This window comes from Aythya ferina (genome assembly GCF_964211825.1).
Source record: "Aythya ferina genome assembly, chromosome: 15".
Taxonomy (NCBI): domain Eukaryota; kingdom Metazoa; phylum Chordata; class Aves; order Anseriformes; family Anatidae; genus Aythya; species Aythya ferina.
This window is the reverse complement of record NC_140314.1, coordinates 5453471-5470910: the sequence shown is the minus strand read 5'-3', so window position 1 is coordinate 5470910 and position 17440 is coordinate 5453471. Positions and strand designations below refer to the sequence as shown.

The window sequence follows — 17440 nt, the reverse complement described above, 5'->3', positions numbered from 1 at the left end:
AGCACCTGCACGTGGGCAGCGCCGTGTCCCCACGGAGGCTGATCCTGGGGACATGACAGTGGCCAGAAAAGCCTCTTCCAAGCTGCAGGAGGACACGAGATTTCCCCTCCCCACGGGCTGTAGGGCAGACATTGCCCAGCACCTTCGCTGCCAGCCCTGCAGCTCCCCTGCAAAGGGCACAGCCACGTTTTCCTCGTCTTTAACGAGAGAGAAAATGAAGAAAGATGGCCAGATGCTTCTCACTTCTTCTGGAAAATGAGGGGCCTGAAAACATGTTCCAAGTCACTTTTCCTCTCAAAAGTCCCCAAGATGTCACCGGGAGATACGGCCCCCCCAGTCAGTCACAAAATCTCAGTGTATTTTGGGTGAAGAACGATGTTTTCTGACTGCCATCAAAATCCACACGTATTTTCAGCATGAGAACAGGAATATCCACAGGGATACAGGCATCAGATCACGGCTGGGGTGGGCCAGCAGCTCTTCCAAGTCAGGCTCAATTGGAGACGAGACATCATCAGACACTTTAAAGTATTTAGGACCAAAACCAACCCCTTAAAAAAGAGTCTGTGGTAATGACTGAATTATATTTAAGAGGCTCATTCCTACTAAGTAAATGCAAATAGTTTACATGGAAAACATTTCCCATTAAGCTCGTTTATACATAAAATGCTAACAGATTGAGATTATGACTCTAATGATTATTTTTATTGCCGGTTTGCATTTAAATGGCATAAATTTCCCCCTACTGTTCTCTCTTTGGGTTAAATCAATAAAACCTATTAAGAAGGTTAGTCTTCCTCCAAGATTCCTCCCTCTCTTCTTTCTGTCTCATCTCCACTGGTGCCCTTTCCATCCACCCACCAGCAGAGATTTTGCAGAGCTGCCTCCACGACGTCGGTGCCGAGGATTTCAAAATCCCCTTTGACGGAGCAGAGCGAGGCTGGTCCTTGCTGAGATGGGGGATTACAGAGCAGCTCCAGTGCTGCTAGGCCAATCCTTCACCCAGTGTGGGCCACATTGGTCAGAGATTTTGGAGCTGGCTTTTCTCTCCTCTTGGCATCTCCCCTCCCTTTTTACCAGCGGTGCTGTGCCTCCACCTCCTCGGCGAGCGATGCTCCTGTCGTGGCTCACCAAGCGGCTGCGGCATTTCTCTTTGGAGAGGAGTTCTCCTGGTACACACGCAGCGAAAGCCGATAAGATTCTGACCTTTAAATTGGGCTTCTTCCTGCTTGTGGAAGGAGGAGGAGGAGGGTTGGGTGCCCAAATCTTATTTATTTTAATGACGAATCCCTCATGTGGAGGCTCTGAAATGCTCAGCCTTCCTGCAGCTCCCCTCCCTGTGCTGGAACTTGGCTGTACCATGCAGGGGGTGTCTCTGCTTCCCCTCCAGTGCCAGGATCTTTAGCTGTGCACTCTCGGCCCACAGTTACCTGTGAGCAGCTCCATGCCAGGAGCAGAAGCACCCAGCCTGGCCCAGAAAAACTCTACAACCTCTGTACCCAGGTACTAGCACAGGGATCTCCATGCTCCTTAAGCAGTGTTGCTGACCTTTCTTTTCTCCACTACTCTCAGCATCACTTTTTTTTTTTTTTCTCGCTTAATTTGCATAGGTTTCATGTTATCCATGTTTTTGCTTTGTCCCTGTTATCCCATTACCCTGGATAATCAAAGTTGGCTGTAATAGAAACAGCAGAAACAATTTGCTTACCGTCCTATTACAAGATATTCCCTCTACTATGTCTGAGAATACCTGCAGTTCCCTGGTAATGCTAATTAACTGTGCATACATATAGAAAGTAAGGCAAATGGTGCTGGGATCCTTTGGGATGGTGAGGATTAAAGGAAGATAAGATATTATTCTCCTCTTTCTCTGTGCTTCAGTGTCCCTAACCTCAATGGAAATTGCTTTGCACTTATAGAATAAAATGTAATGTGGGGTGATGAAGGGGGAGAGCTGCTGACTCTGCAGAGAGGTGGAGTTGGAAGGAGCAGATTTTCCCGCTTGCAAACCTACTATGAAGTGAATGATGTCTTGCTCCTTGTCCCTATTCCCAGAATAGGGTGGGATGGGGCAGTCCTCACCCCATGCTGCTTCCCAGGCAGCAGAGCCCAGTGGTGCTGGGCAGCGCTGTACCCGGGCACTGGTTCCTTGCATTTATCCCCCTGGGTTGGGGCTGAACAGGTGGAAAAGCTCCAGTCCAGCCTCAAGGACTGGTGGAAATGGTGGCTGTAAGAGTGAATGCCCTCTGAAGTGCTGGGTGCCTGCTGCTGGAAGTGGCTGTTGTGTCCATCAGGATGCTCCTGCTCACCTCTAGGACAGATGGTGCAGTGGCAGGTTCAGAGCAGGTAAAAGTCCTGGGGGAAACAAGGAGGATGGCAGTGAGAGAAGGGAGATAATCAGGAGGGGTTGATGTGGTGGCAGGACAGGCTGCTGGTACTGTCCCAGTGACCCCTCTTCATTTTGCCTGGCATAAGGTGGTGCGCTCAGGCTTGACGCAGCCCATACATGAGGATACACGTGGCGATTTCCCCTCCCTTTGGATGCAGCATTCTCTGCAAGTCTCGCATGAGGATCTTGAGTGCCAGCCAAATGAAGAGTGACTTACGCAGCTGGGCATGCGTGGAGAATTGTCAGAGCTCTTCTTGCAGGAGAAATCCCACTCAAGTCCACCCACCGGCTCCTCGCCGAGCTCCCCAGCTCCTTGGCAAGCAGCAAACTCAGACACCCAAAATGCAGCCCCACAAAGCAGGGGCCATGGACACGCACAGACACATGGTATCTGTGGGTCTGGACCCCATATCCCTGCCACCCTCTGGGGTGAGAGCTGCAGGAGCGGGGTTGGAGCAGCCCCAGCTCTCCCTCCACCCCCGGATCCAAAAGGGAGAGGAAGCTGTTATCTGGTAATCGCTGCACCGTTGATGAAATCCCCGTGTTGGGGGTTTTACCACGTCTCTCATCCCCCAGGTCTGTCAAGGAGTGTTACGCAGCCATGACTCAGAGAGAGGCGTCACTGGAGGGAGTCTGTAGATGCAGCCAGCAGCTGTCATGTGGGGTATAAATAATGTATGTGCACCATATAGGCATGACCTAGGAGCTCAGGACCTTCCCTTTACAACTCCTTTAAATGGTCCCTGCATCACATCACGGGGCTGGCCACGCAGGAGGGCAGGATTACACAGGTGTCCCCCCATTTATCCGAGTTACATGGGTTAGGGCAGTAAAAGGGCCAGGGATCTAAGGGCTGGGGTGCTGCAGCTACCTCCTTGCCAGGAGTGGAGCAGGGGGCACTTGTCAGCCCCGAAATCAAGCCCCTGGTCTTATTAACAGCCACCTGAGACATTTTGGTTCTGATCAGGCAGTGTAAGCTTTAAATGCAAGAGCGGGTTTAAAAATATAACAAGAGCTTGCCTTGCAGGAAGGGATGCTTGGCGTGGGAAAAGGGAAAGTGTTTCAATGGGAAAGTGTATCACTATGGGCAGTGGGGAATTTCTTGTTGGTTTTACATAGCTGAGGCAAAGGTAAACTTCCTATTAACTTCTCTGAGAGAGTTTGTAATGATTTGACCCTTTAAATTAAAGATCTGGAGCTAAACAGCTGTGCTACCGAATCCAGCACAGCCTCCACTAGTGCAGTTCAAGCAGCGTGCCAAAAGAGCCAGCAGCTTTCAACAGCGACTGCACTCAGTGCTGTTCTGTCTCTTCTACTCCTGACACCATTTCAGGGAAAAAAAAAAAAAAAAGTCAAAGGTTGAATTCACAGGCTTTGTTTCTCTGCAGTTCAAAGGAAAAACATCCTGCCTTTTAATTGGCACTGAGTTCTCTGACAAGTACCTGTGCTGTCCTAAAAGCTGACACCCAGACAGGCAGGCAGAGCCCAGCAGACCAGGAGGGAAGGCTGTTTGAAGTGCTCGGGTGCCTGCCACCCATCTGCAGGTGTTCCGAGGTATCCTTGGCAGCATAATGCTGTTCCAGGAGCAGAGAGGGGCTTCATTTCTGATCATTAATGCAACAGTCTCTTCCCAGCACTGCACTTCCTTCCACTGATCTTCTCTGTGCACAGTCCAGGGGGAGCCACATATCGAGTGGTTTGCATTGGAGGTCACAGCCCGGAGATAATGAAGTTGTTTTCTTATCCTTTGTATTTTCTGGTGTGTCTCAGCCTGCTCTCATGCCTCTGCTCCAGTCCGGAGCTCACAGGAGGTGGTAAGAGGCAGATGCTCTGCAAGCTGCCCACAGCATGGGCTGTGTGCCCCAGGGAGGAGCAGCGACATCTCGTGCTGTGCTCACCCCTGGTTTAACCCCAATGTCTTGGCCAAATGGAAGTCATCGGTGGGACTGGCATGTGCAGGGATTATCCTGCTGGGGGTACAGGAGGCCCATCTGATCCTCTCTGCAGGTTCAGCATCACTCCCATCGTCTCTCCTTCCAGTGCTTGCTCTGCATCCCCCAGGCTTCCTGGGACCTCCATATTGCCTTGGCCACTGTGACTTGACCCCAGAAAAGCACTTCTACATGTGCTCATTTACTCTGTGCTCATTTTCCTCCATGGAAGTACCGCCTTTGCCCCAGGAGCCCTCATCATTGCCACCAGCACAGTCTCAACAAGTCCCCTGCAAGACAAAAGCCCCAGCAGAGCATTGTCAGCCTGCCTGTCCCACGCCAAGCCACAGCCAGCAGTCCCCAAAGCCCGGTGGGGTGGATATAGTTATTGCTAGGAAGCTTTTTATTTACCATGACCTTTCTGACATTACAGTAAATGCATTTCAGAGCACGAGAAGTGTAAAAATAAACTGCAAGGAAATCAAGACAGCTAATTAGCCAAAGGTTACTGCTGGGCTCGGTGGCTGTCAGCCCTTTTGAAGTTCTCCTTCACGCAGGCAGACGTGTGTGCGGTGCTGCTGTTCCTTTGAATAAATGTCTTGGTTTCCAGAGTGGTTTCGTAGCTCGATGTGACTAAGCACATGCGAGGCCTGTCACAGCAAGGCTGGGCAGGATGCTCATGTCCTTTAACCTCGCATTTCCCAGCACTGAAGAGCAGCTGGACTTGCAGGGCGGCTGATCTGCCTGGCCCTCAGCTTTCCTCACAGCCCGGGCTGCGTGTAAGCAGTATCAAGAAATGAAGCAGTGCTCCCCAGGTGGGCTGGGACAGGGTCCTGTGTCCTGAGGGTTTTTTTGCTCATCTTCAGGAGCCCAGGCTGCAGGGAGATGTGACAGCAGGATGCCCAGGAGCAGAGCTGTGCCCCTCCACCCCAGCCTCCTACCTTTCCCTCTGCCCTCCCTGCAGGTTTCTCCTCCTGCCTCTCTCCTCCTGTCTGCTCCTCTCCCTCCTCGTTAACTTGCTGCTCGTCTCCTTGCGGAGTTTGCACCACGAGTCAGGGCTTTGTGTGCATGTGTGTGTGTGATTCAATTAAACAAAACACAATAAAATCAGGGAAAACAGGGAGAGACGCAGACAGACAGCAATTCCCAGCTCTCTGAGCACTAAGCCTGTCTGCCTGCGAGCTCAGCCCCGGCACAGCTCACTCATGTCACTGCGTGGGTTTGCTCAGAGCAGCCCCAGGGATCTCTTTCTTGGGGTTCCCATCCCACAGCACCTCTTCTGCCCCACTACTGGGCCTTCGGGCTGCTCCGCTGGCCAAAGGGAGAGCCTCGGAGGAGCTGCTTGCTCACTGCCAATATGCCCCAAAATGCTGAGGCATCTCTGAATGCTCAGCCTCCTCCATGCCTCCTTTTTCCCTCTTGGCAGCTCAAAGAAACCCCCTGAAAAACAGCAGCGGTGCTGCAGCGTGGGTCATTTGCTCAGCTCCCCAGCGGTTTTCCTTCTGCTGCCTTCCTTCATCTCCTTCTTTCTCCCTTTCCCCTCTAATCCTCTCGTACCGTGAACACATGCTTGTTTAGCATCCCTTGCTGCCAGCCCTCTCCCTGGCAGCTTTCTCGCCTCTCCCCATGCGTGAACGTGTGCGTGGCCGTGGGGGCTGCTCCTGCTCGCTCCTCCCCGGCTTTCTCCGTGGTGCTGCACATTTCTTCTGTGAATCTGGCCTCTTCCCCTCGGCTGGCAATCCAGCGGCTTAAAGTGGGTCAGTGCGAGGGGAAGGCAGGGCCCAGGGGGAACGCAGGCACCATAAGACGTGGGTGCCAGCTTATGGGGCAGGATGGAGAGGGGAAGGCGAGGGCGGTGTTCTTAAAAAGAGGGGATTTTCTAGGATTTTGAAAATGTGTGCAAAATGTGATTAATGAAATCCCAGTGCTCAGTACCCTCTCCTTAGCAAGCCATGCTGTGAGCAGAGGTTCTCCCTTCTCAGCAGCAGCCCCGGCCATACAAAGCCCTACATGGGGACATGAGAGGTTGTGTTGGGCTATCTCAGCACAGCTTCATGTCCCTGAGAAATGCTGGTAGGATCTTGTCCTGCCTGGGCCTTACAATCCGTGAAGCAATTGTCTCTTGCACATGTGGTGGGCTCCAGGAGTGTTTTGGAGAGCTGCTACTCTACGCTTCAAGCGTGTGTCCTCAAGCCCTTCTGTGTAACCTCAGAGCCACGTCTTTCACATTTGGAGGGCTCCTTCTGGTACCTGGGGCCTGTCCTTGCCTCTGGCTGACATGGTGCTTATTGGGAGAAGTGCTGCTCTCCTTACTCAGGGTCACAACTTAGTGGGGACCTTCTTGTTGATAAAAGTCAAAAAATGAGGCCTGGTGCACAAGGCCAGGCCCGGAGGCAGGAAGGCCGGCAGCTCCCTGTGGAGCTGATCACCAAGGAGCCGTCCACCATCATCCAGAGCCTGACCAAGGCCTGCACATGTCCCCCGTGGTCCCCACACTTGTCCCCTCGGACCACGTGTGTCCATAGCACAGGGATACATTTTAGCTGACACCAGTTCTGCAGAATTTCCCGTGCATGCAGCCAATGCACCTGGAGCCGTTCCCAGATGTCTCTCCTTATTAATGCCCCCTTAGCAATTTTCTAAGGACCAGCCTCCATCTCCAGCATTAAAAACAGTCCCTTCCTCTTTGATTTATGGATATTAATCCATGCCAGCAGGCAAGGGGCATGACATGTCTACATAATATATTCATTATTAAATTGTTTTTGTTCCTTTCCTTTCTCCTCCACCTCTAAGGCTGCACCTTTCTTATCTCTCTGCAACATTTGCAACTGCGTGCTGCACTCAGAAAGACGTCTTCCAACACAGAGCAGTCAGCAACCTTTGTTAGGTCAAACTTAGAGGTCCCTGCTTCCTTCCTAAAGGCTGTGTTCAGACTCTGGCACAGAGCAGACCCTCTCGGCCCCATTTCCCCTCACGTCCCCACTGCAGTGCCGTGCTCGGGATAAGTGTTGGTGTGGCCAGGACAGCGGGACACCCGCAGCCCTGCATTGTTTGCTCTGATCATAACATGGGGCAGGCCAACTGCGTGAGCCTGCTGGCAGCTGGGCCTGACACAGCGCCCAGGCGAGGATCCAGCAAGTGAGAGTTGCTTCTGCAGGCGTTCAGATGCTGGCTCTGGATCAGTAATGGCTAATGCTGCCCAGCGCTCTGACTCAGGCACCAAAACCCAGGGAAAATAGCGTGAGCTCCACCGCTCCGCTCCCCCACCTGCTCAAGGTGCCTGGCTCTGGGCAGTGCCCTGCTGCTTAGGGCAGACTGGATTTTAGCACTGGGTTCCCAGTGAGATCCCCATGTGATGGACTGGGAGGAGAGGAAGCAAAGATTTCAGGACTTCAGCATGCGGCTGCTTTCATTTCCCTTTCACGTGTCTGTGCTCTATGAGTTCTCAGCCTGCTCAGCACTCTCTGGACTCCTCATGATGTTCCTGCAAGGGGTAATTCCCCACCACAGCTTTGAGTGGGACCTAGTTCGGAGCAGCCCATGCACTGGGATAACCCAACACTCTCTCCCAGCCCTGACGCCTGGTAGTGATGCTCTTCATCCTGCTGAGGCGCACCTTGCTCCACAGGGCAGTTTCTGCAGCCCCATCTCCCTGCTCCAGCCACTTGTCTGGTCAGGGAGTGGAGGACAGGACATTTTGGGGATCCCGTTCCTCCACTCCCAACCTTTTCAGGCCTCTCAGCACACTCAGTGCCCATCTCTGGACCTCGCCAGCAGCAGTGTGGCAGCTGTGATGGGAAGGAGAAGCAGAGTTATCTCAGATGACCCCCCTCAATAACCCAAATCTAAGAAGTCCCTGCAACTTGGGTGCCTGCCCACCGGGCTGCTGGGGACCACATCTCTTAGCACAGCATCTTTTCAGTGGCAGGTGCCCACAGTGAGCAGAGGAGCTCTGTACACACCAGCTCCTCTCTGGAAATTGTGCTTTTCCCTTTTGACAGAACTAGAAAGCCAAGCTATCCCGACTGGCTGTGCCCATCACAACACAGCCTGTCCCATCCCTGCTCCCCAGCTCCACCAGGGCACAACACTGGTTTCTCCAGCCCTCCCATCGCCCTGCTGCACTACAGCGGCTAGAGGGGAAGAGTGCAGCTGGAAACTGATGGCAGAGCTGATGTGAAGCAGCAGGACATTAGCAACTTCGGGAGCTCGAGAGCAGTTTGAAAAATATTTTTGTTTCTGTTGGTGAAAATGAATCTGTCCCAGTGGCAATAAGGCTGCTTTTGTTCAGCGGGCTCTTAGCAGTGATTATTGTTGTTTTTCAATTTAAAAACCAGACGGTCTATTTATAAAGTATAGCATGTGGATTGAGATTTTTTGTTTGTTTGTTTTCTTTAACCAAGTCTTTAAGACGTGCTCTCGGTTCCACTGCTGATGACCCAGGGAAGCAGGAGGGGACCTGCAGACCCCTCAGTGAAATGAGAAGCAAAGCTCAGTTCAATCAGCGAGGCTGCAGCAATGCTTTGGAGCATCTGTGGAAGATCCCAGGTGGGAAAGGTGTGGGGCTGTAGCCGGGTTGTTCTCTTGGTGGTGTTGGAAGGGCCCTGCACACAGATGCAGAGTCCCTGGGGGCACCTATGGCCGCCCTGCTGCCTGCCGTGCTCTCCCTTGTCCAGAGTGGAGGCTGATCAGAGCTGCCTGCAGCACCATCTGCAGCACTCTGCATGGAGACCAGCAGGAAAGCCAGACTCCGTCTTCGGCCTGGCGCTGCTCCCACGTTGGCAGAGACCTCTGAAATGTAGCTGGTGCCCATGGTGCTGAGGTGATGGGAGAAGGAAAGCTGTCCCTGGGGGCATGAGGGAATCCGGCAAAGCGTTGCTGTGGGTTCTGGACGGGGCTGACAAGCTCTTGCAGCCATAACATGAACATCTCTACATGCTTTGGGCATTGGCCCAGCATTGGCCTGGCAGGGCCCCTTCCTGTGCAGCAGCATGGATCATGCTCACATGCCAGTCCAGGGTGCCAGTCAGCTAGGAGGGCTTGCTTTCTTCTCCCAGTGCAAGGCATTCAGAGCATCCTGGCTTTGGAAACTTTATCATATAAACTTTGTAAGGTGCAGGTGCCAAACAGCTTGCTGCACTAGTACTGGAGGCTCTGGTCTGGGTGCTCTTGAATGCTCCCATGTAGATTATAAGCTGCTTTGGCACATCAGAGAATCGCTTTCCATGCACGGTTCGCCATCACCACCAGGACTGAATAGGAGAGAAAACAGAGTCCTGCTTGCACACGAATGACCCAGTTGCCCAACCTTCAGCCCTCCTGTTGACCCAAGCTGCTTGTGGCAGACTTTGCAGTAGACACATCTTCTGCAAGCTGCCTCAAGTCCATGACCAGCCCAGCAGCCTCGGCTCTGCTGCCACAGCCATGCTAAGCTTTTGTTCCCCTTCTTACTGCTGCTTATCTCACAGTGCTTCTGTCTCCGTTTCCCCACATAGCCCCTTTTACTCCCACCGTTTAGTTATTTTCTTAATTAAATATAGATTATGGCACTGGGAATAGGGATTATTACTTATTCATAAGCTACTTAGATTTTAAAGTGTGTGCAGAGCAAGGCTTATCACACGTCTGTGTCTGCATCATTACCATGTCAAGGGCCAGGGTGAGCTCGTACGGCTTTACCCATCCCCTGCTCCTCTCCTCTTCCCAAGCTCTCCCCACCCAGAGGAGCTCGCCCATCTCTCCCTTGCCACCCGTTTTCCAGTTGAGACCTGCCAGCTTTTTCCCAAGGAACCAATTTTCACTCCCAAGCTTTTCTGCCCCCCCCCCATTACGCCTCTGCTTTGCCCCCTCCCCGGGGTTGTTTGCCTCTCCCTCCCGGCGCTTTCCCCAGCCCTCCCGCAGTGCTCACAGCTGAAGCTTGCCCGTTTTGCCTGCCCCCCATGGAAGAACAGGGGCTTCTTAGGAGGAAGCTCTGCAGGAGGTGCTTTCCTGCATGGTTTTCTAGGAATTTCCTCCTGGTACCCGGGTTTTTGTTGCCTGAGCTGCAGCCTGCCTTGGGAGACAGGAGGAGGCAGGGGAAGGTGCTGTTGGCATGCCAGTGGGAGAATGCAGGGCAGGAGGGGGTTCTGTGGGTGGGTGCTCCCCAAAAATCTCATAGTTTTGTAGTGTGCCCAAACAGAAGGGTCATGAGCTGTTTCCTATACTGTAGGACAAGCACCTGCTTCCCAGGCCCCTTCCTCTGCAGTGGAGCAATTATAACAATAAAACCTCTAACGTGGTTGGTGCACACCAGGGTGGACTCCAGTCTCTGTCTTAGACCAGTTTTTGCTGTCCCCAAATAGTGCCATTAACATCTGATGCTGCAGGGCTTCCCATGGCCCACTGGTGAGCCCCAAAGAGGGAAGCGGGCAGCTCACCACACATCAGCCCCAAAAGAAAGAGAAAACCTTAAATCCCAGGCTCATCTCCCCTCCACCTTCCCACCACCAAGGCTGTCCCCAGGGTTGCAGCAGGGTCCCAGCATCTTACAGCGGGTAAAACCTCTATCCTCTGCTGTCCCCATGCCCCTTGTGTGGTTCTTTCTGACTCTTTTAAGGCCTTCTTCAAAGTCCTGGCTTGATAGCCCCAAGGACTAAAGACCTTTTGTCAACAGAGCAGATGCAAGACAAGCTGCTGCAAGATTTCTCAGAGAAAAATGATCTTGATAAATTGGAGAAATGGCCTGAAATCAATACACTGAAATTCAATAAAGTCAAGTGCAAAGTGCTTCACTTAGGAAGGCGATATCAAAATCGCAGATATAAGATGGGGAAGAACTGGTAAGCCAGCAGGAGAGCGGCCAAGGCTCAGGCAGCAGAGTAGCCCTCAAACTGAGCAGCAGACAATAACCTGATGCTTTAGGAAAGGAAAGAAAAGGCACATCTTGCCCGGAGATGTATTAATAGTTTCGGGTGGAAGACAGCAAGGTAATTTATTTGGCTCTATTCAGCGCTGGTGAGGCATCAGCAGGAGACATATATCTCCGGGTTTGGCCATCACAACTTTCAGCGATTCAGACAAATTGAGAGAGTTCAGAGAGTTTGGAAAACATGCTCCAGGAAGATGGACTGCAGGTGTTGGGTTTGTGCTCCGGGACAGAAACAGCTGAAGGCGGGAGAATATGTAACATTCATCCAGCATGGAAGAGGCAGTTATAAAGATGATGGTGATCAATTGGTAGATGGTTGGATAGGATGTAATGGGTTTAAAGTACAGCCAGGAGGTCATGGGTTAGATGTCTGGGGAAAGCTTCCTAAGAGTAAGATTGGCCACGAGATGGTGCAAGCTGTAAAGGGTGCATGGGAGCCCTGTCCCTGGACGGCTTCAAAATCCTAAAGAGCCTACCGGGGTCTAAGACTGGGGGAGAAGTTGGCGATGGGAATGGCTTTGCCATGAGAAACTGGAGATTACTTTGCCATGAACAAGCTGCCCATGGTAACATCTGAGAAAGGTCTGCACCACCCATCCCACTGATGTGCCTGTGGTGATTCCGTGACTGATTGTGCAGAAACCTTTAGGGCCAGGGCACCCTGACCCAACAGCAGGGCCGAGGGGTGATGGGGTGCTCACATGTGGCTCACGCAGAGGGAGTGACCTGGGGGCACCCCAAGCTCTGGGCAGGGTGGCATGGCTGCTGGTGGGACATGCCCACCAGGAAGCTCCTCCATCCACATGGGGCTCATACCCATCCCTGTGCCTGCAATAAAACAAATCAGAAACCAAAACCATCCAGCCAGGTGTCTCCAGGGATGCTTTGCTGTTACATCCCTGTGGCTTCACTGAGCTGATTTTCAGCAGTTTGGTGGCTGGCTGCAGCCTGGTGCTCTTCTCCAAATCAATCCCTCTCAGTTGCATTTTTGATCATAATTAATGTTTGCTGTGTAATTACATTGATTTTTAATGTACTCTGAGAGATGAGGGGAATTCAGAGCCTGAATGCGTCAGCTGAGCCAAAGGGGAGAGCGGCAGGGGCTGCGGCAGGGATGTGCAAGGTGCGGGGAGCTGCTTAAATACCCTGGGTTACCTGGGGCTTTGCAGAGCTGCACAGACACAGGGCTGCACGTGGAAATGGTTGAGCTGCTGCTCCTTTTTTTTTTTCTCTGGCCAAAACCGCTCCCCTGGCTGGAGGTGCTGTAAGGAGGCAGCCCGTGGTGGGAGCCTTGGCACCCAGCGCTGCCAAAATCCTGAGGATTTAGGTGGCAACACCAGCAACAAGCTTAGGGATCCTGTTACTCTCCCTGGGGGTGCTGGGGCTCTAGGTGTTGTGGTGAAGGAGGTGGGTGTCCAGGGAGGTCTGGGGTGTGAACATCACCAGCAAAGAAGAAGAAGAAGCCAAATCCCTGGGCTGGGGAGGCATCCGACACTCCACACAACTACCGGCAGGCATTGGGGCCAAAGAGACAGTGCAAACTCATCACCTGCACATCTCTGAGCTTTCCCCTTGTTAGAAGGGATGTCGCTCAGATTTTTTTTAACGGTGTCTCGTTTTGCATCGCCTGTTAATTACATGCCCTCTGAGGATCGCTCCTGCCTGAGCAGTTCAACAGAGGCCACACAGCACCAGCTCGGCATTGCCCAGACGGGAACGCTGTGACAATCGCTGCTGAAAAGCAGCCTTGTCTCACACAGGTGTTATTAAGCAGCCGCAGATGTTATACATTTTTTTTTTCAATTAAAACCCAGAAATTAAAAAATAAATAATAATAATAACGAGGCAAGCGCTGCGCTCGGCAGAGACAAAGGAGCCAAGCCGCCAGCAGCATTGTGTGCTGGGCTCGAATCGCCATGCCGGGGGGGTGAAAACACTCAGCTGGCCGAACAATGCGGCGGGCGAACATCTGCGGGGACTTTGTGTGAGAGCGCTGGTGCGCAAAACGTTGGAGTTGTGCATCGGCCAGGGGCCGCGGGCCCTGCTGCTCCCCCCTTGTTGCGGAGGTAGGACTGGGCGTGGAGCCGCGGGCGCTGGCGGCCGCTCCTCGCATTTGGGTGGACGTCGCGGGAATTGGAAATGAGCCCTCTGAGTAGTGCTGCCAGCCCGTTGGTATAACAAGTTGTCTTTGGAGCTGGAGAGGTGTGGTGCACGGAGGTGGCTCTCCGTTCTGTGTGGCGTGCGTGCCCTAAATGCAATTATTTGGCTCCTACCATGTCTGATATTATTATTGTTCTTGCTATCTTCGGTACTTTTATGGCCCCATCACCATAGTAACTGAGCATCTCGAAACCCTGTAAGGAGGGAATAATATTATTCCCAGTGTAGAGTTGGGGGAAGCGAGCAACAGCGAGGCGCAGAGCTGGGGCCATAGGAGGGCTTGGACAGGCCTGACCATGGCCAGGCACTTGGGGACTGTTCTCCAGCTCCTTCTAATGTGCCCTAACTTTTCCTGGGCACCCCCAGGCCATGTTTCCATTCAATTTTCTTCCTCCCCTCTTGCATTAGCTAGGTAACAACCTCCCAGGTGGAGCTGCTCCCTCCATGGCTCCCCTTTGCTGTCCCTTGCCACCATCCAACGAGCACCCTTGGAGGTGGGGTGGGCATGGGAGGCGTTGCTTTGCTCTGCTGAAGACCTTCCACTTTGCAGAGGCTATTTGAATGCATCTCAGGCCAGCCCCTGCTCCAACGCATCTTTAAAAGCAGTGTCAGAGAGAGACATGTCAGATTTTCTTCATCCCTGACATATTCCAGACTAATTTCTACCCTAGGGGTTTAGCTGCTTTTCCTGAGAGACAGCTCATAGGGACTCAGAAAGAAGGGCTTGAACCAAGGTCTTCTGCAGCACGGGCAAATGATTCAACAGGTAGGGAAGGAAGGCCAGCGTGGTGGCCAGACCCCTGAGATGGAAGCCCACCGACCTGCTGTGGCTGCTCCCTGCCCGCTCTTCCCATGCAGCTGTCCCGGCTCACGGCGTTGCCATCACGTTCCCCGACACGCCAGCTCCTCGCTGCCTTTCCTGCCTCAGGTCATTCTGGAATAAAACAATCTTCAATTATTCCCTTCTGTTTTTTTCCCTTTTGTGCAATATATCATTTTTTAATTAAAAAAATGCCTCGTGGAAGTGTAACGGGCTATTAAATGTTTTGGTCCATAATTAACATCAAACCCCTGACTTAAAATCTTTATGGATTGAATGAGCTCCATTAGCTGCTACATGAGTAACACAGCACAGTGCTCCAAGGCTCACTGGGTTCAGATCACCCCATTTCCCTTATAAACTAGCTGGGGAAAAGGTCCTCACTGGGGACTCACTGCTCTAGTCCCCGCAGCCACCACCATGGGGATAAAACCCGCCTGCACACAGCTTTTTCCCCCCAGGAAAGGAGCTTGGAGCTGTGGCAGGATGCAATGCTTGAGGGGAGGTCTCTGTTCCTGCAGCACAAACCCCATGGGCACCATGTTTTGGCTCAGGCTGGAGCCTGTCCAGGTGTAGGGCACCCAACACGTAGGTTTGGGGCTGCCCACCTCCTCCATGGGTTGTCATTGATGCGTGTCGCCAGCACGTGCTCGCTGCCTTCTGCAGAGGACTTGGTGGTGGAAGAGGTTTGAGTCGCCTAGCAATTCTCAGCTTCTGCTCCAGCAAATTAATTCCACTTTATACCCCTTTGTGCAGCCTTCCAGTGCTGGCTCTCACTGCAGGGACACATCTGCTGGGGCTGCTGGCAGAGTTCGAGTGTTTCCACCTATACTTTCAGGTGGAAATAACACTGGAGCTGCTGGACTGGCCTTTGATACTGCTGGATTATGGATGACCAGCTCTTGTTTGGGCTGATGAATGGAGCTGCCACCTTGCCAATTTATGGCATTATTCCTTCTGGGCATCTCCAGTGGCATGTTCGTTATGGCCGTCAGACACAAATTGACTCACTGCTGTATTCTTGGCTTTCTGAACAAAGCTGGACTTAGGAGATATGGGTGTTCTCATTAGGGTTTCACTGTGTACTTTGCTATTAGCCCGCTCTTGTTATGCGGCTCTGAACTGTCTTTCAGGCTCTGCTTGTATGTGGAATGAGCTGTCAGGCCAAAAAGCTTTGGCTGCGCCTCATAGCCTGGCCACCACTCAAATGCCTTATAACAGGGATCAGAAGCAGGCCCTCCCTGAGGTACAAGATGGTCAACGTCCAGTGCTCTTCTAGTTTTCTCTTGATCCTACAATTATTTTTTCCTTTAAGTAAAGGAAGCTTGGTCCACCTGGGACAGGATCCCGCTGGGCTCTGCAGTGCCACACTGGCATGGTGGCTGGCCCTGGCCATCCTCGGTGACCCCTCTTCTCCTTCCAGCCCAGGAGAGCCCAAGGATGAAGGCCAGGCTCTAGCACTGCAGAGGAGACCTCATCTGCCCTGTGAGGGCAGCTTGGGACAGCACCGCCCTGCAAACACGAACAAGAGCGACTTGCTGCCATCATGCCCAGGAGCCACAGGCACAACTAGGGCAATCGGCAACCTGGGAAAAGAAAAGCTGAAGCAAGCTCGGCACCAGGGGCTACGTTAAAATTAGTCCAAGCCCCAGTGTGCTCCCGTTGTGGTGTGGGAGGAAGCTGGGAGCATCTCACCCCAGGCAGGGCTCACCAGTCCCACAGCATCCCGGGTAGAACCAGGGGGCTGATTTAATAAGCTGGGTATTAATTGCATCCCAAAGCCCCCTCCTTGAGGCTGATGCTGGGCACTGAGGCTGAAAATAAATCACTTTACAGGGTTTTAATCTTTTTGCTGTTGTTGTTTTTATTTCTTATTTTTCTTCATTCTTTTGATTCTCATCTCAGATGTACTAAACTTTAAGTGAGCAGAAGTTGGGATATGCAGCAGGGGGGAAGCAAGCAGGGAGTCTTCTGCTCTCCTCCACTTCGCCAGCCCCTCTTCCCAGCTCTGAAGGTCAGCAGCAAGGTTTGCTTCACATAGCAGAGAGCCCACAGAGAAAACAAAGCCAGGTGAGGGTCCAGCTCCTCTGTTTCCATCCCTGCCCAGGGGTGGCATAAACTCACAGAGGCACTGCTTCAATCAGGAGAGCTTCTGCTGAGTCAGCTCCTTTGGAAACTTGGCCTTTCCGAGAGACCGCAGCTCTCAGAAACCCCGGCCAAGATTTTATGGGTAAATATAAAATGAATTAGGAGGCAGGTTTTAAAATAAAGGATTGCTTTTGGAATCCGGGGGGTAATAATCATTTCTCCCAAGAACACAGCATCTCTCAGTCTTCAGCCAGTGGTGCGCACTCAGCACCGCAGCGCTGCCGCTGGAAGCAGCTCGAGCAGTGCTGCTCCCAGACACGTGGCTGCCTGGTTTTTCTTCTTCTTGCCTCTCCGGTGGCAAGAATCCTCTGAGCCGGTTCAAAAACATCTCAGGGCAAGTCTGTTTGCTCAGAAAGCTGTGGTTCAACTCCACCTAATTGTTTGGAGGGAAGAGCTCGATTGCATTGATGTTTTGAGCAAGGAGCTTATCAAGCAGGTGCAGTTTGGACTGTGTTATTTTGGCTTGTCTGCGTGGTATGGCTGGGTGCTCGGCTCCGTATTGCAACAGGGTGACTGAAATAGAAGGAGGAGAAAAAATCCATTTTGAAATATTTCTTTACTGCAAGGAAATAACCCAAAATGTTGACTTGTGCCCCCACAAAAATCAATTGTTGCTGTCTTGAAAGTTCTTACAAGCCAAGGTGGCTGGGATTCACCCACCCTGCGGTAGCAATCACTGCAGAACAACCTCACTTTGGGCCACCCAGTAGCACCAAACCTCCTGTTTATCTCACCATAGGACATGCAGAGGATGCAGTCCTGCCCCAGCACATCGGCCTCTCCCCATGGTGATCCCAAGAGGTGTTTGCCAACCTGTCCCAACCCTGCGGGTGACAGCCCCCCCTCTAGCTCCCAGGTGAACCACTGCCATGCTCTGCCAAGCCTTGGCCTCGCTGCTTTTGTCCCGGTGTCTAACCTGATTTCTCTCGCTGTAATTTAAGCCGATTATTTCTTGTCCTGTCCACCATGGACATAAAGAACAGATTATTCTCTTCCTCTTGGCAGCCGCCTTTTAAGCACTTGAAGACTGTTATCACATCTCTTCTTCCATCATCTCTTTTAGGCTAAATAACCCAGTTCTT

General features: G+C 52.3%; 1 protein-coding gene across 6 annotated transcripts in view; it reads left to right on the top strand.

Annotated features, from left to right (window-relative positions):
* ELFN1 (extracellular leucine rich repeat and fibronectin type III domain containing 1) overlaps nucleotides 1-17440 on the top strand; it is a 97771-nt gene that overhangs the window by 59925 nt on the left and 20406 nt on the right. Inside the window, exon 4 of one of the 6 annotated variants that reach the window (XR_014698375.1) lies at nucleotides 7117-8694. The exons of the other annotated variants lie outside the window; for them this stretch is intronic. The gene's annotated coding sequence lies outside the window, so the exon portion shown is untranslated. Of the gene's footprint in view, nucleotides 1-7116; nucleotides 8695-17440 lie in introns of those variants that run through there. 6 annotated transcript variants of the gene reach the window in all.